We start from the raw sequence: 25,175 nt of genomic DNA, 5'->3' as shown, positions 1-25,175 counted from the left end.
AAAGCTTCTAAATGCTTGTCAAGTTCTTCAATCTATTCCTCAGCCTTCCATAGCTCAGTGCATGGAAGTAATAGGTCTAATGGTTGCAGCAATGGGCGTGGTTCCTTTTGCTCGAATTCATCTAAGACCATTGCAACTGTGCATGCTCAGACAGTGGAATGGGGATTATGCAGACTTGTCTCCCCAGATTCAAGTAGACCATTTAACCAGAGACTCACTCCGTTGGTGGTTGACTCAGGATCACCTGTCTCAGGGAATGAGTTTCCGCAGACCAGAGTGGGTCATTGTCACGACAGACGCCAGTCTATTAGGCTGGGGTGCGGTCTGGGACTCCCTGAAAGCTCAGGGTCTATGGTCTCGGGAAGAGTCTCTTCTCCCGATAAACATTCTGAAACTGAGAGCGATATTCAATGCGCTCCAGGCTTGGCCTCAACTAGCGAAGGCCGGATTCATAAGATTTCAGTCGGACAACATGACTGTAGCTTACATCAATCATCAGGGGGGAACAAAGAGTTCCTTGGCGAGAGGTATCCAAGATCATCAAATGGGCGGAGGATCACTCCTGCCATCTATCTGCAATTCACATCCGAGGAGTAGACAACTGGGAGGCGGGTTATTTGAGCCGTCAGACTTTCCATCCGGGGGAGTGGGAACTCCACCCGGAGGTCTTTGCCCAGTTAACTCAATTATGGGGCATTCCAGACATGGATCTGATGGCGTCTCGTCAGAACTTCAAGGTTCCTCGCTACGGGTCCAGATCCAGGGATCCCAAGGCGACACTAGTGGATGCATTAGTGGCGCCTTGGTCGTTAAACCTAGCTTATGTGTTTCCACCGTTTCCTCTCCTTCCCAGGCTCGTAGCCAGGATCAAACAGGAGAAGGTCTTGGTGATTCTGATAGCTCCTGCGTGGCCACGCAGGACTTGGTATGCAGACCTGGTGAATATGTCATCGGCTTCACCATGGAAGCTACCTTTTGAGACAGGATTTTCTAGTACAAGGTCCATTCGAACATCCAAATCTAGTCTCTCTGCAGCTGACTGCTTGGAAATTGAACGCTTGATTTTATCTAAGCGTGGGTTTTCAGATTCAGTTATAGATACTCTGGTCCAAGCCAGAAAACCTGTGACTAGGAAAATTTACCATAAAATATGGAAAAAATATATCTGTTGGTGTGAATCCAAGGGATTCTCTTGGAGTAAAATTAAAATTCCTAGGATTCTTTCCTTTTTCCAAGAGTTTGGATAAAGGGTTGTCTGTGTAACAAAACAGACAGAGCAGATAGCGAGTTCTCTAAAAGGACAGATGACTCCTGGCAGCAGTGCCAGATGTACAAGCATTTGTACAGGCCTTAGTCAGAATCAAGCCTGTTTACAGACCCATGACTCCTCCATGGAGTCTAAATTTAGTTCTTTCAGTTCTTCAAGGGGTTCAGTTTGAACCTTTGCATTCCATAGATATTAAGTTACTATCTTGGAAAGTTCTGTTTTTGTTTGCTATTTCTTCTGCTAGAAGAGTTTCTGAATTGTCTGCTTTGCAGTGTGATCAACCCTATCTGGTATTCCATGCAGATAAGGTTGTTTTGCGTACCAAACGTGGTTTCCAACAGGAATATTAACCAGGAAATAGTTGTTCCTTCTCTGTGTCCGAATCCAGCTTCAAAGAAGGAACGTTTGTTACACAATTTAGATGTGGTCCGTGCTTTAAAATTCTATTTAGAAGCAACGAAGGATTTCAGACAAACATCATCTTTGTGGTTTATTCTGGTAAGAGGAGAGGGCAGAAAGCTACTGCTACCTCTTTCTTTTTGGATGAAAAGCATCATCCGATTGGCTTATGAGACTGCCGGACGGCAGCCTCCTGAACGAATTACAGCTCACTCTACTAGAGCTGTGGCTTCCACATGGGCCTTCAAGAACGAGGCTTCTGTTGATCAGATATGTAAGACAGCCACTTGGTCTTCTCTGCACACTTTTGCCAAATTTTACAAATTTGATACTTATGCTTCTTCGGAGGCTATTTTTGGAAGAGAGGTTTTGCAAGCCGTGGTGCCTTCCGTTTTAGGTAACCTGACTTGTTCCCTCCCTTCATCCGTGTCCTAAAGCTTTGGTATTGGTTCCCACAAGTAAGGATGAAGCCGTGGACCGGACACACCAATGTAGGAGAAAACAGAATTTATGCTTACCTGATAAATTTCTTTCTCCTACGGTGTGTCCGGTCCACGGCCCGCCCTGGCTTTTTAGTCAGGTTCCAAATTTTTTCTTTCTATACACTAGTCACCACGGCACCCTATGGTTTCTCATTTTTCTCCTAACAGTCGGTTGAATGACTGGGGGGCGGAGCCAGAGGGGGAGCTATATGGGCAGCTTTTGCTGTGCTCTTTGCCATTTCCTGTTGGGGAAGAGAATATTCCCACAAGTAAGGATGAAGCCGTGGACCGGACACACCGTAGGAGAAAGAAATTTATCAGGTAAGCATAAATTCAGTTTTTTACGGTCCCTAAGAGGATTTCGGACATTGTTACTAGGGAGTGGGATAGACCAGGTATTCCGTTCGCTCCCCCTCCTGTTTTTAAGAGGTTTCCAATATCTGACTCCATGCGGGACTCATGGCAGACGGTCCCGAAGGTGGAGGGAGCTATTTCTACTGTGGCTAAGCGCACAACTATACCTATTGAGGACAGTTGTGCTTTCAAAGATACTATGGATAAAAAAATCAGAGGGTCTCCTAAAGAGAATTTTTGTTCATCAGGGTTTTCTTCTCCAGCCTATAGCATGCATTGTTCCTGTAACCATTGCAGCTGCCTTTTGGTTTGAGGCTCTTCAGGTGGAGACCCCACTAGATGATATTTTGGACATAATTACGGCTCTTAAGCTAGCTAATTCTTTTTTTAGATGCCGCTTTTCATCTAGCTAAGTTAGCGGCAAAGAATTCAGGTTTTGCCATTTTAGCGCGTATAGCGTTATGGCTTAAGTCCTGGTCGGCTGATGTGTCATCAAAATCTAAGCTTTGGACCATCCTTTTCAAAGGTATTCGGGCCTGCACTGAAAGAAATCATTTCAGACATCACTGGAGGGAAGGGTCATGCTCTCCCTCAGGATAAGTCAAACAAGTCGAGGACCAAACAAAATAATTTTTGATATTTTCGAAACTTCAAGGGTGGTCCCGCTTCCTCTTCCTCCTGCTGCAAAGCAAGAGGGGAACTCTTATTCCTAGGATTCCTAGGATTTTGTCCTTTATTCAAGAGGGATTGGAGAAAGGATTGTCAGCTAGTTCCTTAAAAGGACAGATATCTGCTTTGTCTATTCTATTGCACAAGCGTCTGGCAGATGTCCCAGACATTCAGGCTTTTTTTCAGGCTTTAGTTAGAATCAAGCCTGTGTTTAAATCTGTTGCTCTGCCATGGAGTCTCAATTTAGTTCTTAAAGTTCTTCAGGGGGTTCCGTTTGAACCCATGCATTCCATAGATTTTAAGCTTCTATCTTGGAAAGTTCTGTTTCTAGTTGCTATCTCTTCAGCTCGAAGAGTTTCTGAACTATCTGCATTACAATGTGACTTGCCTTATCTTGTTTTCCATGCTGATAAGGTGGTTTTGCGTACCAAACCTGGGTTCCTCCCTAAGGTTGTTACTAACAGGAATATCAATCAGGAGGTTGTTGTTCTTTCTGTGTCCTAATCCTAAGAAGGAACGTTTATTGCACAACTTGGACGTGGTTCGTACTTTTAAGTTCTATTTGCAGGCAACCAAAGATTTTTCGTCAAACATCTTCTTTGTTTGTTGTCTATTCTGGAAGACGTAGGGGTCAGAAGGCTACGGCTACCTCTTTGCTTTTGGCTGAAAAGCATCATCCGTTTGGCTTATGAGACTGCTGGACAGCAGCCTCCTGAAAGAATTACTGCTCACTCTACTAAAGCGGTGGCTTCCACATGGGCTTTTAAAAATGATGCTTCTGTTGAACAGATTTGTAAGGCTGCAACTTGGTCTTCGCTTCATACCTTTTTGCAAATTTTACAAATTTGATACTTTTGCTTCTTCGGAGGCTATTTTTGGGAGACAGGCTTTGCAAGCAGTGGTGCCTTCTGTTTAGGCTCCTGTCTTGTCCCTCCCTTCATCCGTGTCCTAAAGCTTTGGTATTGGTATCCCACAAGTAAGGATGAAACCGTGGACTCGGTACGTCTTGCAAAAGAAAATAATTTATGCTTACCTGATAAATTTTCTTTCTTTTGTGATGTACCGAGTCCACGGCCCGCCCTGTCTATTCAAGACAGTATTTTTTTTTGAAAACTTCAGTCACCTCTGCACCTTTATAGCTTCTCCTTTTTTCTTCCTTGGCCTTCGGTCAAATGACTGGGGGGTGAAGTTAAGGGGGAGCTATATAGACTGCTCTGCTGGGGTGCTCTTTGCCACTTCCTGTTAGGAAGGATAATATCCCACAAGTAAGGATGAAACTGTGGACTCGGTACATCGCAAAAGAGAGAAATTTATCAGGTAAGCATAAGTTTTGTTTTTCCTTTCTCTTCCTAACTTCGGTCGAATAACTGGAGTGGGAGGGGAGGGAGGAGCTATATATACAGCTCTGCTGTGGTGCTCTTTGCCTCCTCCTGTTGACCAGGAGGCGTAATCCCTTAAGTAGGGATGAAATCCGTGTATTCGTAGTGTCTAAAAAGAAACAAATTTATCAGGTAAGCATAAATTCTTTTTTCTCCATTTACCTTCGGTCGAATGACTAGGGTTTCTGGGAAGGGGAGTGATACTTAACAGCCTGGCTATGGTGCTCTTTGCTGCGTCCTGCTGGCCAGGAGTGGTATTCCCAACAGTAAGGGATGATGCAATGGACTCACCATATCTGGAAATAAATTTATCCGGTAAGCTTTTTTTTTTTTTTTTTTTTTTTTTTTTTTTTTTTGTGCATGAGGTACGTGGTTTTTTTTTGTTTTGTTTTTTTGGGTGTGTCCTGGATGCTGTGGTCACTGCCTTTGGTAGAAATTTGGCTGTGGAGTGGTTGGTGTTAATTCCACTCTCCTCCTGAGCTCTATTTTTACCATGGATCATGCTGATGTTTTGCAAGCTGGGCATAATCCAGATTTGAAAGCCATTTCAGATGAGCATTTTTCAATTTATAAATGTTTTATGTAACCAGGCTCAGTTTCTCCCTCAAGTGTGTAATGTTTGTCATCAAAAATGTATGCATAGTAACCAAAATAATGCATCTTTGGAGTACATAATATCCACTATCACAAATCTGATAGCTGCCTTCACCCTGCAATGTAAAAGGAAAAGGTCAGGGTCTGATTTAACTTCTACTAGTGCTGATATTTCTGAATCTCATTGTAAATCATTTGAGTACTGCTTGCTTTTGAGGTTTCAGATGATGCCTCTGCTGGTAGACATAAGGTTCAGCTAGATATATATTTTAAATATCACAATGAATTGTCTGGTTTTGTTTGTTTTTTTCCCTGTTCCTATGGCTGTATCTAAATTTGGGTTAAGGATTGGCTGAAGCCTTTCACTATTTTTAATCCTCCCTGATTTAAGAGAATTATTTTCAGTCTAAATATGAGCATTTTGATGTCCCTAATGTGGATGCTATTTCTGCCTTCACTAAAAGAAAATACACTCCTATAGAAAAAAGTAAATTTTTCTTTTAAAGACACATTAGATAGAAAGCTTGATTCCTGTTTATGAAAATTATCTCCATTATGGTTAGTTTTAAACCTTCTGTTGCCGTTCCTGATGTATCAGCTGCTATTTTTAAATGGTTAGAGAATCTCTCTAAATAGTTCACTATCAAATCCATCCAAAAACTGAACAGAGCTTTTAGAGCTACTTAAAGGGTCAGTCTACACCAGAATTTTTGTTTAAAAAAAGATAATGCCTTATTTGCCCATTCCCCAGTTTTTATCATAACCAACACTGTTATATTAATATACTTCTTACCTCCCTGATTACTTTGTATCTAAGCCTCTGCAAACTGCCCCTTATTTCAGTTCTTTTGACATATTTGCATTTTAGCCAATCAGTGCTGACTCCCAGGTAACTCTGTTCATGTGTGCCATATAGATGACATTGTGCTCGTGCACACAAACGCCCTCTAGTTGTGAAACTGTCAAAATGCATTCAGGTAAGAGGCGGCCTTCAAGGGCTAAGAAATTAGCATATAAGCCTACCTAGGTTTAGCTTTAAACAAAGAATACCATGAGAACTAAGCAAAATTAACAATCAAAGTAAATTGAAAAGTTGTTTTAAAATTACATGCCCTATCTGAATCATGAGTTTATTCTTGACTAAACTGTCCCTTTAAATATGCTAATGCTTTTGTGGTATTAATATTAGAATTTCAGTTGTTGCCAGGTGTACTTTATGGCTTACATCTTGGTAAGCTGATGCAGCTTCTAAGAATAAATTACTTTCTATTCTTTTTCAAGGTAAATAGACTTTTAATGACTGAACTTGGTAATATAATTTCAGCAACTACTGGTGGCAAGTGTAAGTTTCTTCCACAAGATACGAAGTTTAAGGGAAAATTTAAAACTTCTGGTCAATTTTTATTCCTTCAGAACAAGGAGCAAAAAAAGGAGCAGGTTGAAGCATTTTCAGGATGCATGGTTTCGCCCAGTTCCAGACCCTTGGGATCTGAAAATTTCATGATTTCAAAAGGGAATATGTTAAGACTATCCTTTATATTCAAAGTCACTATGTTGACCATAGACTTAAAGGATACCTTTCTGCATGTTCCTATTCATTCAGATTATCAGTTTCCTGAAGTTTGCCTTTCTGGACAAACGTTATCAGTTTGTGGCTCTTCCATTCAGTCTGCCCACTGCACCAAGAATCTTAACAAAAGTTGTGTGCCTTGATTTCAGTAAGGTCTCAAGGGATTTCGGTTTTTCCCTATTTGGATGATATCTTTGTTCAAGCTCCATCTATACCTTTAGCAGAATCTCATGCCAACAAATTATCATTTCTTACGCCTCATGGTTGGATTATTAATTTGACAAAGTTCTGGTGACTTTTCTGGGATTTAAAATAGATTCAGTCTCCATGGGATTGTCTCTAACACAAGGATTTCAACGTCTCTTGTCTGAATCTTCAGGCTCAGCCTTTCCCTTCAGTAGCTTCCTGCATGGAAGTAATAGGTTTGGTGGCAGCATCAGATGCGTGTCTCCTTTTTTGCTCAGCTTCATATGAGGCCACTTCAGCTTTGCATGCCTGATCAGTGCAATAGGGATCACTCCCAGTTATCACTAATTTGCTTCCTGAGTTCTCTAGTAAGGCAAGCTCTCATGGTGGTGGTTCCCCTAACACTTTGCTCGTCTGACTGTAATTTTGACAGATGTCTGTCTGGCTAGGGTGCTGTATGGGATTTGCAACTGGATTAAGCAGTTTGGGCACCCTGGGAGGCCAGTTTGCCAATAAATATTTTGGAACTTCGAGCAATTCACTGAATTTAATTTTTTTGTCCTCTATTAAGGTTAGACATCATTCCTCCTTTTTCAGTCAGACAATGTTACAGCTGTGGCTTATACCAAACACCAGGAGGAACCAGGAGTTCCTTGGCGATGAAAGAAGTTCAGAATTTTTTTTTTTTTTTTGGGGCTATGTTACACACACACACTGGGGACTGGAGTCAGTGTTTTGCTCCCGGCGGTTTCCATATAGAATATGCCGACCGGGAGATGGCTCTTTATATTCAATCAGTCTTGATGGGCTTTTTATTGTGAAAGATGAAGGCTATATTATTATATTGAAGATCAGTGTGGTTTTACTCCCGGCAGTTGACATATAATATGCCGACCGGGAGGTGTTTAACTTTTATGTTTTAACTTTCAGGTTTTATTGAGTTTAAAGGTGCTACCTGACTGTGGTAGTTTACTCAGCTAAAATTTTCCTTATTACGCTTAGTCGTTCTATCTCCCGGGGTCAGATCTATAAGATCTTAATGGCGCCTGGGAGATTGAGTTCAGTGACACCCACAATGGGCGGAGTTGTCTTCCTGCAGTATTTTTCTAAGCCTTCTCGTCCATCTCTGACCGTTAAGGGATAGCGTTCTGGCACGCCCTCGAGTGGTGGAGTTATTCGAGCGTGCGTTTGCTGCGCTCTCTACCTCCGTTAGGATACTGGAGGGTAGAGCGTTTAATACGGCTAGGTAGTGCTCTGTGTTAGACCAATGGCCATCATGGGGCAGATGTGTTAGTGGGTCTTTGCTGATTATACGGTTTTCTTGGACTCTTGGGCACCTTCAGCACAATAGCTGAGGGTCAGTAGGTCCAAATCAGTTTGCAAAGGGTGTAAATCAGTTTGCACAAGAGTGTCAGTTTGCTAAACACACAATTAACTCCAGATGTTTTTCTTACAACATTAAAGGAAACAGTACTGTTTTTTTTATGTGTCCATTTTTTATATGCTCCTTTTAACGCTATTACTGTTAAGAGTCTGGGGACTCCGGTCAATCCATGCCACAATTTTCTATTATAGTATCCAGCATAATTTTATGAACCACAGGCAGTGCTCTTCGGTTCCTTGCAAAGACATTGCTTTATGATATATTTAGCAATGTTTATTTAGAGCAATATTAATATTCTTATTGTATTGTTCTGCACAACAGTAATAAGATTCTTTTAAAATTTAGAGACTAACATTTTTTTCAGTGTAAATTTTTATTAACAAACAGCCGCAATTCTGTTAATTCATCCTTTGTGACGTAGGATGGTACAAAAACACACAAGTGAGTTTCTTTATGATTTAAAGACAGTACCTTTTTGTTCTGTGTACATTATAATAGATGAATTTCAACTGTTTAATTAATTCATCCCTTGTGTCTGAGGATGAAACAAATGCTCACAAGAATAGTTTCTTTTCAGATTTAAGGGCACAGTATCGTTTACTATGTGAAAAGATTTATTAATATTTATTCAAATGTATTTTCTTTTTAAATCTACTCCCTCTACGGCTATTGCTGTTTGAGAGTCTATTATCAAAGGCCCCAAATTGTTCCTACAGTTTCCATCGACATTTTATGGCCACATACAGTGCCCTGCGTTCCTTCACACTCTCGGGGTTATGATGCATTCTATATTTTTCCACAAGGTTAAAGCCTTGCTAGAGGAATTGCTATTCTCAGTGGTTCCTCTGTTACTGAGAATCTCAGTTTCAGATGGAATGGTACCTAAGGCATTCCCTATATTTACAAGACTGTTTCCCATGGCCGACTCGGCTAAGGAGGCTGGATGACATTCCCTAGGGGGGAAGGAGTAGTTTCATCTTCACTACGAGAACTTCTATACCCTTAGAGGATTGTCCTATGGAAAAAATTAGTAATGGGACACACCAGGGTTTACAATGGCAACATCTGTGTACTTTGCTACCGTCACTAGTGTGGGAGCATTTTAGCTTGCTGCATTGTCTGATGGTATTTACTCAGTAGCTTCCCTGGATAAACATCAAGGACTGGATAAAGCTTTCACATTGGCTAATTCCTTTATTTCAATTTCTTCCCTTCCAGTTATCGAACTGGGAGCATAGGTGGCACTGTTCCAGCTCTTGGGACCTTATGGTTAGAGCCTTGTTTTACTGATATGTTCTAAGATTTTGGTGATTCCTTGCCAGGAGCAAACATTGTTGGAACCTGGCTTGATGAAAATGTAGAAATAAAAAAATCACATATAGCCTGCTGTTGAATCAAGGACAGCATGGAGAACATGCCCCAGTCCGGGATTGGATCTTATAGTGTGCTGTCTTTCCGTTTTCTCTCAAGTTTGGTTTTGACCAACTATTTTCCTCTCAGAGGCAGTTTTCTGCTTTCAAGATTTTCTGAGGATCAGACAAAGGGAGATACGTCCTTACACTGCGTAGGAGACCTCTCAGACCTTGGAGTGGTTGTTCTAATACTGATGCAGGATCTAGGGTTACCGGTCGGGTTGTGGTTCCTGAAAAAGGGGAATTTTCAGACCATTTTTTAAAGGAGGGGTTCTGTCCTTCAAGATGGAAACTATTAATTTGTTCCATTCCTTCCTTGATCCTAGAGGGTCAATTTATGTCTAAGATGGTTTGAAGGTTAAGTGCCTTCATGTGCCGTTTGTCCAGAAAGGCAAACCCTAGAACTGAGATGATTCTCGCAAACACTTCCCGTTCGTGGTCCTTCCTTTCTGTCTTACCACAGTTCCAAGTTTTTACAGAGGATCTGGGATCATTGTTGGCGGAACTTCAGTTATGGAGCATTGCAATGGCGCCCTATCTGACTAATATCCTAGTCCAGGCGTCATCTTTACACAAGCTAGATTTAAATGGACATGAGTTTATACTTTCTGTGAGTTCACGGGTGGAAGGTAAATTTGGAAAAGTGTCTTACTTTCAAGCACAAGGGTAGCTTTCTGGGAATCATGACTAATTCCGTTTCAATGAAGATTTTTTCTGACTGAGGTCGGGAATTCAGGTCTATTAATAATGGACTAGTCCTTCAGTTCACTTCTCGGCCTTCAGTGGCTCAGTTCATAGAGGTATTTGGGTTGATGGCTCAGCATGCTAAGGCACTGTGGCTGAACTCTGTAACAACCTGAGGGTTGTAGGTTCAATCCCCAGTATGGTCTATTCAACCTTTCATACTTGTAAGGTTGATTAAATGGGCAGTGCCTTGTGTCACTTAAAAATCCATTTGTTCTCTCCATCCCAGACCTATGCAGTTAAGCATACTCAGGCAATGGAACGGAGACTATGCAAACTTGTTTCTTCAAATAACTCTGGTTCAGGAGACGAGGGACTTTTTTCTATCGTGGTTGTCTCTGGATCACCTGTCTGAGGGAACATGATTAGCAGAGTATGGACTCAAGCGGAGTCTGTGTTCTTTTATTAGACTTTCTGCAACTGAGCGAGCTTCAGGGCACTTCTGGTCTGGCCTCAGTTGGCTTCGGCTAGTTTCATTCTTGCTATCTGTTGGCGATCCATATCCCAGAGGTGGACACTTGGGAATTGGATTTTCTGAGTAGGCAGTCTTTTCAAATTGGAGTTTACTCCATCCGGGAGTATTTTTCAACCTGGTTTTTCGAATAAAGTCGGCTGGAGTTGGACCACATGGCATCTTGTCAGACTGACTGGCTTTTGGGTCCAGGTCTAGGGGCCCCGGCCAAACTGATAACTGCTTTGGCAGTTCTTTGGTCTTTCAGCCTAGAATTAATTTTTCCCCCCGTTTGCGCTTCTTTCCTGGCTGATTGTTAAACTCAAATAGGAGAAGGCATCAGTGATCCTCCTCGCTTTTGCGTTGCCTCATAGGATGTGGTATGCCGTTCCAGTGAACATGTCATATCTGCCACCTTGGTCAATAAGGTGATATGTTTCTGTTGAGGAAGGGCCTCTTAATCAGGGTTCCTTCTTCCACCCAAGTCTAGTTTCTCTAAAGCTGATTGCTTGGAGATTACACGCTTGATCCTATTCTAGCGGGATTTTTATACAAGCAAGGTTTTCTTTGATTCGGTCAGATACCTTAGTTCAGGCATATAAGCCTGTATCTAGGAAGATTTAACATAAGATAAGGCATACATATCTCTATTGGTGTGAATCCAAGGGCTACTCTTGGAGTAGGGTTAGGATTTCCAGGATTTTGTCTTTTCTCAAAGATGGATTGGAGACGGGTTGTCAGCAAGTTCCTTAAAGGGACTGATTTCTGCTTTATCTATTGTTACTCAAGCGTCTGATAGATGTTCCAGATGTGCAATCTTTGTCAGGCTCTGACTATAATCGGGCCTGTTTTTAGACCAATTGCTCCTCCTTGGAGTTTAAATTTTGATTCTTGGAGTTCTTCAAGGGGTTCCATTTGAACCTATGCATTCCAAAGATATTTAGTTATTAGAGTTTTTCTAGTTGCCATTTCTTCTGCTCGAAGGGTATCTAAGCTTTCGGCATTACATTATGATTCTTCTTATCTTATTTTCCATTCGGATAAGGTGGTATGTTAGAAACAACTTTTAGGAATAAAGCCAGGTTTTGAACTAGATTAATCAGGAGATTGTTGTTCCTTCTTTGTGTCCTAATCTTTCCTCTAAGAAGGAATGTCTGTTGCATAATTTAATCTTAGTCAGTGCTTTACAGTTTCTTACAAGCTACTAAGGATTTTCGACATTCGTCTTTTTTTGTTTATTTTTTCACGGAAACGTAGGGGTCAGAGTGCTCCCTCTTTCTTTTTGACTGAAGAGTATCATTTTATCATTTTGTTTTCCATGTGGGACTGCTGGATGGCAGCCTCCTGAAGGAATTGAAGCCCATCCCACTGGGGCTGTGACTTCCTCATGGGCATTCAAAAATGATGCTTCTGTTGAGCAGATTTGCAAGGCTGCAACTTGGTCTTCTCTTTTTCTAAATTTTATAAATTTGATACTTTTTGCCTTGGTTGAGGCTGCTTTTGGGAGACAGGTTCTTCAAGCAGTGGCGCCTTCCGTTTAGGTTCCCTATCTTGTCCCTCCCTTTTCATCTGTGTACTATAGCTTTGGTATTGTATCCCACAAGTAAGGATGAAATCCGTGGACTCATTGTATCTTAAAAAAGAAAATGTATGCTTACCTGATAAATTTGTTTCTTTTTGGATACAATGAGTCCACGGCCTGCCCTGTTCTAAATGAGACAGGTTATTAAATGTTTGTTAAACTTCAGTCACCTCTGCACCTTTGCTTTTCCTTTCTCTTCCTAACTTCGGTCGAATGACTGGAGTGGGAGGGAAGAGAGGAGCTATATATACAGCTCTGCTGTGGTGGTGTTTGCCGCCTCCTGCTGGCCAGGAGGCGATATCCCACAAGTAAGGATGAAATCTGTGGACTCATCGTATCCAAAAAACAAATTTATCAGGTAAGCATAAATTTTCTTTTGTTTCTTTCTTTTTTTTGGAAAGCTTTATTTTTGCTATTTTATGGGCTAGAAGTGTCTGAGTTGTCTAAACTTTCTTCTAATTTTCTTGATTTTTCATAAGGTTATAGCTGTTTAAGAACATCTTTTTGACTTTCTGCCTAAAGTTTTTTCTATCAGTAGGGAAATTTTGGCTCCGCCCCTTTTTGTCCTAATCCTAAGAAGTCTTCTGAGAGACTTTCATAATGTGGATGTTGTCCGGGTTCTGAAATATCTTGAGGTTACTTAAAAAACCAGGAGTTTTTTTGAAATCTTAAATGCAGGGGGGCAGAAGGCATCTTCTATTGCTCTGTCCTCTTGGTTTAAGCCATTAATTCATATGGCTTATGTAGAAGCAGGTCAAACTCCTAAACATATCGCAGATCATTCGACACGCTGTCAGCTTGGCTATACGTCAGACTGATTACTATAGTAGTGGGAAGGTTTATATAGAGCTGAGGTTTGGGAATCTTTGCCTCCTTATAGTGGCAGGGAAGGTAATTCCCAGGAGTAATGGATCATGGACTCCTTATCACCATGCAGGAAAGAAATTTATCAGGTAAGAGATGCATTTTTGTTTCCTTGGACAGTTAGCTTATTGACCTTCAAAATAGTTACGTACGGGGGCGGAGCTAGCCACGGACTAGAGCAGATGTATAGTGCAGGAGCTCCGTAGCCAAAGGGGCACAAATTACCTTTTTCGGCAGGAGAAAGGGATTACAGAACACCTATATTGCGGGACAACATACCCTAAAGTACCTAGGAGAAATCTATCTAAACAAGGAAAGCTATTTACTTAATTATCCGGATTAAAAGGCTGAGTGCAGTGGAGAGCAGCCATCTTTTTCTCCCCGAGTGGCGCAGCATAATCTGCTGATATGGAGGCTCTCTATAACAAACTGGATGCTATACTACAAAAAGTCGAGAGGAAGCTTACTCTCGTGGTAACGGGGTGTGACTCCCCTCAACAGCTGCCTAAAATGGAACAAGAAACTGTAGTATCAGGCTGGTCCTCTGCTGACAGAAGGGGACGCAGAGCAACAACTGGAACATGCTAAAACTCCTGAAGTAGAGCAAATGACTTGCTGTGAGTGCGACAGGAGATTACACATCTATCTTACAGATGCCTATTTTCTACAAAGTAGAGTCTCTTCACACCCAAATACGATCCTCAGATCCACATGGCAGTGATGATGCTGCCGGTGCGCAGCGGTTCTGCAGGTCTGTGACACTTACTGATTCTGTTATGAATTACCCTGCTTCTAATAGTCTACAGATATTCTTGAAGCGATGTAGTGACTGTGGTCACCTACTTTTTGCGATCTGTTGTGCCCCAGGCGTCCACCACATCAGTGAGACTGAACGGAGTGTCATGGAGGGGAGAGAGTTTAGACCCTCTGCTTGGAAACTATGGCCTTTAGATTTTGTAAGTCCTAAGCAGCCGGCTAAGCAACTACTTTCCCACACTGAGGGATTTCACATCGAGCCTCTTGTTGGCTCAATTTCAATGGACTTGGAACAGGACAATACATTGCAGTTGCAGTTTAGCATGAATAAGTGCATGGCTGGGATTGGATAGATATCCTTATAACAGCATACCTCCATAGTCAAGAATCGTAATTCTGCCTTTTCTATAGTTATGTACCCACATTTTATGTGTTTCAGTGTTTGTTACCTGAACTTATGCAAAATGATACTTGAACTGTTAGAGGTTGAACCTATGTATGAGAGTTAGTGTGACTGTTCTTCTGGATCCTGCTGTATAACATAGCCAGTTCGTTAGAGGTTGACTAATGATTTAAATTGACACCTACTATAAATCTCACTTTTTTTACCTGAGGATGGACAAAGACCAGTTGATATAAATGTTTTTATTACTTTTTCATTAAAATGCTGTCCTGGGACTGTAATAATATATTTGGACTTTAGAGCCTTTTTTTTTCTGTACCCCTTTCAGTGCTAAGATAGTCCTGTCATGTTTATTTTGCAAATATCTATATGCCTAATACTGGGGAGTTTATTGTTTCTATATGTCTTATATGATCCTTACATTCCATATCTAGCTATAGTATAGTCTAAAATTTCAGTACGAATACCTCTGGGTACTACAGACCAATGCTAAGTGTTAATGCTTTGCTATGCCCCATGTTTTGTGCCTTATACTCTCATCAGGAATATACTGTTTAATTGCTTTGCATTTTCAATTTTTGGGGGTCTACTAGAAATTCTTGCGGGGCTACAATTATATAGGTCTAGAGCTCTTAGTTTGCTTACAGTATTTGTAACATTTTATACACCCGTATACTATCATGGTGCCAGTAAAGGAGAAATTACAGGTTTATGTTAGGTCAGGCAGGATTTCTATACAGTATATTAAATGAGTTCATCTAGGGAATTTAGAGTGCTACTGCGTTGTCAGCGGCCGAGACGACGCAGTTTGGAGTTTATTCTGTTCTAGTGTTAAGAATCTCTTATAAAGAGTAGTCTTCTAACCTGCCTTGGACTATATCTCTATATATACTAATCATTAAGCTAACCCTGATAGTCCTGATGGCGAACTGATCATAAGGCCTAATGAGAGAGGATGTACAATCTACATAAATATGTTAGAAATGTATTATTATTGTATACCTGAAAATAGGACAAGGCTCCATATTATACAGTGTATTGGGGGTATAGCTCATCTACACACGTTACTCTTCCTTCAGGCTACTAGATAAAAGCCCAGGACTTAATCTTTATCTATAGTAACATTACAGTGCGGATGATTGAACAAGAATCCCATATTACTCTCTGGTCTTGTAGTTATTTCTTTCATGTAATTAGCAAGAGTCCATGAGCTAGTGACGTATGGGATATACATTCCTACCAGGAGGGGCAAAGTTTCCCAAACCTCAAAATGCCTACAAATACACCCCTCACCACACCCACAAATCAGTTTTACAAACTTTGCCTCCTATGGAGGTGGTGAAGTAAGTTTGTGCTAGATTCTACGTTGATATGCGCTCTGCAGCAGGTTGGAGCCCGGTTTTCCTCTCAGCGTGCAGTGAATGTCAGAGGGATGTGAGGAGAGTATTGCCTGTTTGAATTCAATGATCTCCTTCTACGGGGTCTATTTCATAGGTTCTCTGTTATCGGTCGTAGAGATTCATCTCTTACCTCCCTTTTCAGATCGACGATATACTCTTATATATATATACCATTACCTCTGCTGATTTTCGTTTCAGTACTGGTTTGGCTTTCTACAACATGTAGATGAGTGTCCTGGGGTAAGTAAGTCTTATTTTCTGTGACACTCTAAGCTATGGTTGGGCACTTTGTTTATAAAGTTCTAAATATATGTATTCAAACATTTATTTGCCTTGACTCAGGATGTTCAACATTCCTTATTTTCAGACAGTCAGTTTCATATTTGGTGTAATGCACTTGAATCAATTATTTTTCTTACCTTAAAAATTTGACTTTTTTCCCTGTGGGCTGTTAGGCTCGCGGGGGCTGAAAATGCTTCGTTTTATTGCGTCATTCTTGGCGCGGACTTTTTTGGCGCAAAAAATCTTTTCTGTTTCCGGCGTCATACGTGTCGCCGGAAGTTGCGTCATTTTTGACGTTCTTTTGCGCCAAAAATGTCGGCGTTCCGGACGTGGCGTCATTTTTGGCGCCAAATAATGTGGGCGTCTTATTTGGCGCTAAAAAAATATGGGCGTCGCTTTTGTCTCCACATTATTTAAGTCTCATTTTTCTTTGCTTCTGGTTGCTAGAAGCTTGTTCCTTGGCATTTTTTCCCATTCCTGAAACTGTCATTTAAGGAATTTGATCAATTTTGCTTTATATGTTTTTTCTCTTAGATGCAACGTGAGACATCTTGCAATATGTGAGTCAGAAGATACTTCAGGAAAATCGCTGTCTGGTGCTGGAACTACCAAAGCTAAGTGTATCTGCTGTAAACTTTTGGTAGCTGTTCCTCCAGCTGTTTGTATTAATTGTCATGACAAACTTGTTAATGCAGATAATATTTCCTTTAGTAATGTACCATTACCTGTTGCAGTTCCATCAACATCTAATGTTCAGAATGTTCCTGATAACATAAGAGATTTTGTTTCTGAATCCATCAAGAAGGCTATGTCTGTTATTCCTCCTTCTAGTAAACATAAAAAATCTTTTAAAACTTCTCTTTATACAGATGAATTTTTAAATGATCATCATTCTGATTCTAATGACTCTTCTGGTTCAGAGGATTTTGTCTCAGAGGTTGATGCTGATAAATCTTCATATTTATTTAAAATGGAATTTATTCGTTCTTTACTTAAAGAAGTACTAATTGCTTTAGAAATAGAGGATTCTGGTCCTCTTGATACTAAATCTAAACGTTTAGATAAGGTCTTTAAATCTCCTGTGGTTATTCCAGAAGTTTTTCCTGTTCCTGGTGCTATTTCTGAAGTAATTTCCAGAGAATGGAATAATTTGGGTAATTTACTCCTCCTAAACCTTTTAAGCAATTATATCCTGTGCCGTCTGACAGATTAGAATTTTGGGACAAAATCCCTAAAGTTGATGGGGCTATTTCTACCCTTGCTAAACGTACTACTATTCCTACGTCAGATGGTACTTCCTTTAAGGATCCTTTAGATAGGAAAATTGAATCCTTTCTAAGAAAAGCTTATCTGTGTTCAGGTAATCTTCTTAGACCTGCTATATCGTTGGCTGATGTTGCTGCAGCTTCAACTTTTTGGTTGGAAACTTTAGCGCAACAAGAAACAGATCATGATTCTCATATTATTCTTCTTCAACATGCTAATAATTTTATCTGTGATGCCATTTTTGATATTATCAGAGTTGATGTCAGGTTTATGTCTCTAGCTATTTTAGCTAGAAGAGCTTTATGGCTTAAAACTTGGAAATGCTGATATGTCTTCTAAATCGACTCTACTTTCCAGGGTAACAATTTATTTGGTTCTCAGTTGGATTCTATTATCTCAACTGTTACTGGTGGGAAAGGAACTTTTTTTACCACAGGATAAAAAATCTAAGGGTAAAAACAGGGCTAATTGTTTTCGTTCCTTTCGTTTCAACAAAGAACAAAAAACCTGATCCTTCATCCTCAGGAGCAGTTTCAGTTTGGAAACCATCTCCAGTCTGGAATAAATCCAAGCCTTCTAGAAAAGCAAAGCCAGCTTCTAAGTCCACATGAAGGTGCGGCCCTCATTCCAGCTCAGCTGGTAGGGGGCAGGTTACGTTTTTTCAAAGAAATTTGGATCAATTCTGTTCACAATCTTTGGATTCAGAACATTGTTTCAGAAGGGTACAGAATTGGTTTCAAGATGAGACCTCCTGCAAAGAGATTTTTTCTTTCCCGTGTCCCAGTAAATCCAGTGAAAGCTCAAGCATTTCTGAAATGTGTTTCAGATCTAGAGTTGGCTGGAGTAATTATGCCAGTTCCAGTTCTGGAACAGGGGCTGGGGTTTTATTCAAATCTCTTCATTGTACCAAAGAAGGAGAATTCCTTCAGACCAGTTCTGGATCTAAAAATATTGAATCGTTATGTAAGGATACCAACGTTCAAAATGGTAACTGTAAGGACTGTCTTGCCTTTTGTTCAACAAGGGCATTATATGTCCACAATAGATTTACAGGATGCATATCTGCATAATCCGATTCATCCAGATCATTATCAGTTCCTGAGATTCTCTTTTCTGGACAAGCATTACCAGTTTGTGGCTCTGCCGTTTGGCCTAGCTACAGCTCCAAGAATTTTTACAAAAGTTCTCGATGCCCTTCTGTCTGTAATCAGAGAACAGGGTTTTCACATGCGACTTCTTCAGCTCTGTATGCTGAATCAATGGTGCAGGGATTACACAAAGATATCTCAATTAATATCTTTAAAACCGATTTGTACGACACTCTCTAACGTGGTGGACAGATCACCATCGTTTAATTCAGGGGGCTTCTTTTGTTCTTCCGACCTGGACTGTAATTTCAACAGACGCAAGTCTTACAGATTGGGGAGCTGTGTGGGGATCTCTGACGGCACAAGGAGTTTGGGAATCTCAGGAGGTGAGATTACCGATCAATATTTTGGAACTCCGTGCAATTTTCAGAGCTCTTCAGTCTTGGCCTCTTCTGATGAGAGAATAGTTCATTTGTTTTCAGACAGACAATGTCACAACTGTGGCATACATCAATCATGGACTCAGTCCTCTGGCTATGAAAGAAGTATCTCGAATTCTGGTTTGGGCGGAATCCAGCTCCTGTCTAATCTCTGCGGTTCATATCCCAGGTATAGACAATTGGGAAGCGGATTATCTCAGTCGCCAAACGTTGCATCCGGGCGAATGGTCTCTTCACCCAGAGGTATTTCTTCAGATTGTTCAAATGTGGGAGCTTCCAGAAATAGATCTGATGGCGTCTCATCTAAACAAGAAACTTCCCAGGTATCTGTCCAGATCCCGGGATCCTCAGGCGGAAGCAGTTGATGCATTATCACTTCCTTGGAAGTATCATCCTGCCTATATCTTTCCGCATCTAGTTCTTCTTCCAAGAGTAATCTCCAAGATTCTGAAGGAATGCTAGTTTGTTCTGCTGGTAGCTCCGGCATGGCCTCACAGGTTTTGGTATGCGGATCTTGTCCGGATGGCCTCTTGCCATCCGTGGGCTCTTCCGCTAAGACCAGACCTTCTGTCGCAAGGTCCTTTTTTTCCATCAGGATCTCAAATCCTTAAATTTAAAGGTATGGAGATTGAACGCTTGATTCTTGGTCAAAGAGGTTTCTCTGACTCTGTGATTAATACTATGTTACAGGCTCGTAAATCTGTATCTAGAGAGATATATTATAGAGTCTGGAAGACTTATATTTCTTGGTGTCTTTCTCATCATTTTTCTTGGCATTCTTTTAGAATTCCGAGAATTTTACAGTTTCTTCAGGATGGTTTAGATAAAGGTTTATCCGCAAGTTCTTTGAAAGGACAAATCTCTGCTCTTTCTGTTCTTTTTCACAGAAAGATTGCTAATCTTCCTGATATTCATTGTTTTGTACAAGCTTTGGTTCGTATAAAACCTGTTAATAAGTCAATTTCTCCTCCTTGGAGTTTGAATTTGGTTCTGGGGGCTCTTCAAGCTCCTCCTTTTGAACCCATGCATTCATTGGACATTAAATTACTTTCTTGGAAAGTTTTGTTCCTTTTGGCAATCTCTTCTGCCAGAAGAGTCTCTGAATAATCTGCTCTTTCTTGTGAGTCTCCTTTTCTGATTTTTCATCAGGATAAGGCGGTGTTGCGAACTTCTTTTGAATTTTTACTTAAGGTTGTGAATTCCAACAACATTAGTAGAGAAATTGTGGTTCCCTCATTATGTCCTAATCCTAAGAATTCTAAGGAGAAATCGTTGCATTCTTTGGATGTTGTTAGTAGCTTCAACATAATATTTCAAAGCTCTAAGTCTTTCCGAAAGACTTCTAGTCTATTTGTTATCTTTTCCGGTTCTAGAAAAGGCCAGAAAGCTTCTGCCATTTCTTTGGCATCTTGGTTGAAATCTTTAATTCATCATGCCTATGTCGAGTCGGGTAAAACTCCGCCTCAAAGGATTACAGCTCATTCTACTAGGTCAGTTTCTACTTCCTGGGCGTTTAGGAATGAAGCTTCGGTTGATCAGATTTGCAAAGCAGCAACTTGGTCTTCTTTGCATACTTTTACTAAATTCTACCATTTTGATGTATTTTCTTCTTCTGAAGCAGTTTTTGGTAGAAAAGTACTTCAGGCAGCGGTTTCAGTTTGAATCTTCTGTTTATGTTTTTCATTAAACTTTATTTTGGGTGTGGATTATTTTCAGCAGGAATTGGCTGTCTTTATTTTATCCCTCCCTCTCTAGTGACTCTTGCGTGGAAAGATCCACATCTTGGGTAGTCATTATCCCATAAGTCACTAGCTCATGGACTCTTGCTAATTACATGAAAGAAAACATAATTTATGTAAGAACTTACCTGATAAATTAATTTCTTTCATATTAGCAAGAGTCCATGAGGCCCGCCCTTTTTGTGGTGGTTATGATTTCTCCAACATTGGTGTGTCCGGTCCACGGCGTCATCCTTACTTGTGGGATATTCTCTTCCCCAACAGGAAATGGCAAAGAGTCCCAGCAAAGCTGGTCACATGATCCCTCCTAGGCTCCGCCCACCCCAGTCATTCTCTTTGCCGTTGCACAGGCAACATCTCCACGGAGATGGTTAAGAGTTTTTTGGTGTTTAAATGTAGTTTTTATTCTTCTATCAAGTGTTTGTTATTTTAAAATAGTGCTGGTATGTACTATTTACTCTGAAACAGAAAAAGGATGAAGATTTCTGTTTGTAAGAGGAAGATGATTTTAGCAGAAGTTACTAAAATCGATTGCTGTTTCCACACAGGACTGTTGAGATGAAGTAATTTCAGTTGGGGGAAACAGTTAGCAGACCTTTCTGCTTAAGGTATGACTAGCCATATTTCTAACAAGACCATGTAATGCTGGAAGGCTGTCATTTCCCCTCATGGGGACCAGTAAGCCATTTTCTTAGTTAAACATAAAAGAATAAAGGGCTTCAAAAGGGCTTAAAAAACTGGTAGACATTTTTCTGGGCTAAAACGATTGCTTTACTAGGCATATTATGCAGATTCTAACTATTAATGGTTATTATAATCTTGGGGATTGTTTAGAAAAACGGCAGGCACTGTGTTGGACACCTTTTTCAGATGGGAAAAAGACAGGCATTCTTACATTGTGTAGAAGACCTGTTAAAGATGGGAGTGATTCATCCAGTTCCAATAAGAGAACAAGGGATGGGTTTTTATTCCAACCTGTTCATAGTTCCCAAAAAAGAGGGAACATTCAGACCAATTTTGGATCTCAAGATCCTAAACAAATTTCTCAAGGTTCCATCGTTCAAAATGGAAACTATTCGAACGATCCTACCCACTATCCAGGAAAATCAATTTATGACTACCGTGGATTTAAAGGATGCGTACCTACATATTCCTATCCACAAGGAACATCATCAGTTCCTAAGGTTCGCTTTTCTGGACAAGCATTACCAGTTTGTGGCACTTCCATTCGGATTAGCCACTGCTCCAAGGATTTTCACAAAGGTACTAGGGTCCCTTCTAGCGGTTCTAAGACCAAGGGGCATTGCAGTAGTACCTTACTTGGACGACATCCTGATTCAAGCGTCGTCTCTGTCAAAAGCAAAGGCTCATACGGACATCGTCCTAGCCTTTCTCAGATCTCACGGATGGAAGGTGAACAAAGAAAAAAGTTCTCTGTCCCCGTCAACAAGAGTTCCCTTCTTGGGAACAATAATAGATTCCTTAGAAATGAGGATTTTTCTGACAGAGGTCAGAAAATCAAAAATTCTAAGCTCTTGTCAAGTACTTCATTCTGTTCTTCGTCCTTCCATAGCGCAGTGCATGGAAGTAATAGGATTGATGGTTGCAGCAATGGACATAGTTCCTTTTGCACGAATTCATCTAAGACCATTACAACTGTGCATGCTCAGACAGTGGAATGGGGATTATACAGACTTGTCTCCGACGATTCAAGTAGATCAAAAGACCAGAGATTCACTCCGTTGGTGGCTGACCCTGGACAATCTGTCACAGGGAATGAGCTTCCGCAGACCAGAGTGGGTTATTGTCACGACCGACGCCAGCCTGGTGGGCTGGGGCGCCGTCTGGGAACCCTTGAAAGCTCAGGGTCTATGGTCTCGGGAAGAATCTCTTCTCCCGATAAACATTCTGGAACTGAGAGCGATATTCAATGCTCTCAAAGCTTGGCCTCAACTAGCAAGGGCCAAATTCATAAGGTTTCAATCAGACAACATGACTGTTGCATATATCAATCATCAGGGGGAACAAGGAGTTCCCTGGCGATGAAAGAAGTGACCAAAATAATTCAATGGGCGGAGGATCACTCCTGCCACTTGTCTGCGATCCACATCCCAGGAGTGGAAAATTGGGAAGCGGATTTTCTGAGTCAGACATTCCATCCGGGGGAGTGGGAACTCCATCCGGAAATCTTTGCCCAAATAACTCAATTATGGGGCATTCCAGACATGGATCTGATGGCGTCTCGTCAGAACTTCAAGGTTCCGTGCTACGGGTCCAGATCCAGGGATCCCAAGGCGACTCTAGTAGATGCACTAGTAGCACGTTGGACCTTCAACCTAGCTTATGTATTCCCACCGTTTCCTCTCATTCCCAGGCTGGTAGCCAGGATCAATCAGGAGAGGGCTTCGGTGATCTTGATAGCTCCTGCGTGGCCACGCAGGACTTGGTATGCAGACCTGGTGAATATGTCATCGGCTCCACCATGAAAGCTACCTTTGAGACAGGACCTTCTTGTTCAAGGTCCATTCGAACATCCGAATCTGCTTTCCCTCCAGCTGATGGCTTGGAGATTGAACGCTTGATTTTATCAAAGCGTGGGTTTTCAGATTCTGTAATTAGATACTCTGATTCAGGCTAGAAAGCCTGTAACTAGAAAAATTTACCATAAAATATGGAAAAAATATATCTGTTGGTGTGAATCCAAAGGATTGCCATGGAACAAGATAAAGATTCCTAAGATTCTATCCTTTCTACAAGAAGGTTTGGAGAAAGGATTATCTGCAAGTTCTCTAAAGGGACAGATTCTGCTTTATCTGTCTTACTACACAAACGACTGGCAGCTATGCCAGCTGTTCAAGCATTTGTTCAGGCTCTGGTTAGGATCAAGTCTGTTTTACAGACCTTTGACTCCTCCCTGGAGTTTAAATCTAGTTCTTTCAGTTCTTCAGGGGGTTCCGTTTGAACCCTTACATTCCATAGATATTAAGTTACTATCTTGGAAAGTTTTGTTTTTGGTTGCAATCTCTTCTGCTAGAAGAGTTTCAGAGTTATCTGCTCTGCAGTGTTCTCCTCCTTATCTAGTGTTCCATGCAGATAAGGTGGTTTTGCGTACTAAGCCTGGTTTTCTTCCTAAAGTTGTTTCTAACAAAAATATTAACCAGGAGATAGTTGTACCTTCTTTGTGTCCGAATCCAGTTTCAAAGAAGGAGCGTTTATTACACAATTTGGATGTTGTCCGTGCTCTAAAATTCTATTTAGAGGCTACTAAAGATTTCAGACAAACATCATCCTTGTTTGTTTTTTATTCTGGTAAAAGGAGAGGTTAAAAAGCGACTTCTACCTCTTTCCTTCTGGCTTAAAAGCATTATCCGTTTGGCTTATGAGACTGCCGGACGGCAGCCTCCTGAACGAATCACAGCTCACTCCACTAGGGCTGTGGCTTCCACATGGGCCTTCAAGAACGAGGCTTCTGTTGACCAGATATGTAAGGCAGCGACTTGGTCTTCACTGCACACTTTTGCCAAATTTTACAAATTTGATACTTTTGCTTCTTCGGAGGCTATTTTTGGGAGAAAGGTTTTGCAAGCTGTGGTGCCTTCAGTTTAGGTGACCTGATTTGCACCCTCCCTTCATCCGTGTCCTAAAGCTTTGGTATTGGTTCCCACAAGTAAGGATGACGCCGTGGACCGGACACACCAATGTTGGAGAAAACAGAATTTATGCTTACCTGATAAATTACTTTCTCCAACGGTGTGTCCGGTCCACGGCCCGCCCTGGTTTTTTTTTTAATCAGGTCTGATGAATTATTTTCTCTAACTACAGTCACCACAGTATCATATGGTTTCTCCTATATATATTTCCTCCTGTCCGTCGGTCGAATGACTGGGGTGGGCGGAGCCTAGGAGGGATCATGTGACCAGCTTTGCTGGGATTCTTTGCCATTTCCTGTTGGGGAAGAGAATATCCCACAAGTAAGGATGACGCCGTGGACCGGACACACCGTTGGAGAAAGTAATTTATCAGGTAAGCATAAATTCTGTTTTTTTTGTATAAAGCACAATTATTCCAATTGATTATTTTATATGCTTTCGCACTTTTTTCTTATCACCCCACTTTTTGGCTATTCGTTAAACTGATTTGTGGGTGTGGTGAGGGGTGTATTTGTAGGCATTTTGAGGTTTGGGAAACTTTGCCCCTCCTGGTAGGAATGTATATCCCATACGTCACTTGCTCATGGACTCTTGCTAATATGAAAGAAATGAATTTATCAGGTAAGTTCTTACATAAATTATGTTTTTTGTATTTGTTCCTCCAGGCTATTTGATAATAACCCAAGATTCAACCTCTCTCAAAATACTACAGTAAGGATGTTTTTCAGCTTAGAGGAAGATGGACAGCCCTATCAACACTCCTAGTACTAGCTCATGTCCATTCCTATCATTTCTTGTCTTATGTTTCTAGATT

The 25,175-nt window shown here is 41.0% G+C and overlaps 1 protein-coding gene across 1 annotated transcript in view; it reads left to right on the top strand.

The window, feature by feature from the left end:
* LDLRAP1 (low density lipoprotein receptor adaptor protein 1) overlaps positions 1-25,175 on the top strand; it is a 161,478-nt gene that overhangs the window by 135,248 nt on the left and 1,055 nt on the right. The gene's annotated exons all lie outside the window — the stretch shown is intronic.

The sequence above is a fragment of the Bombina bombina genome, chromosome 3 (genome assembly GCF_027579735.1).
Source record: "Bombina bombina isolate aBomBom1 chromosome 3, aBomBom1.pri, whole genome shotgun sequence".
NCBI lineage: Eukaryota > Metazoa > Chordata > Amphibia > Anura > Bombinatoridae > Bombina > Bombina bombina.
Note: the sequence above shows the minus strand (reverse complement) of the source record. Positions and strands in the feature narration are given on the sequence as shown.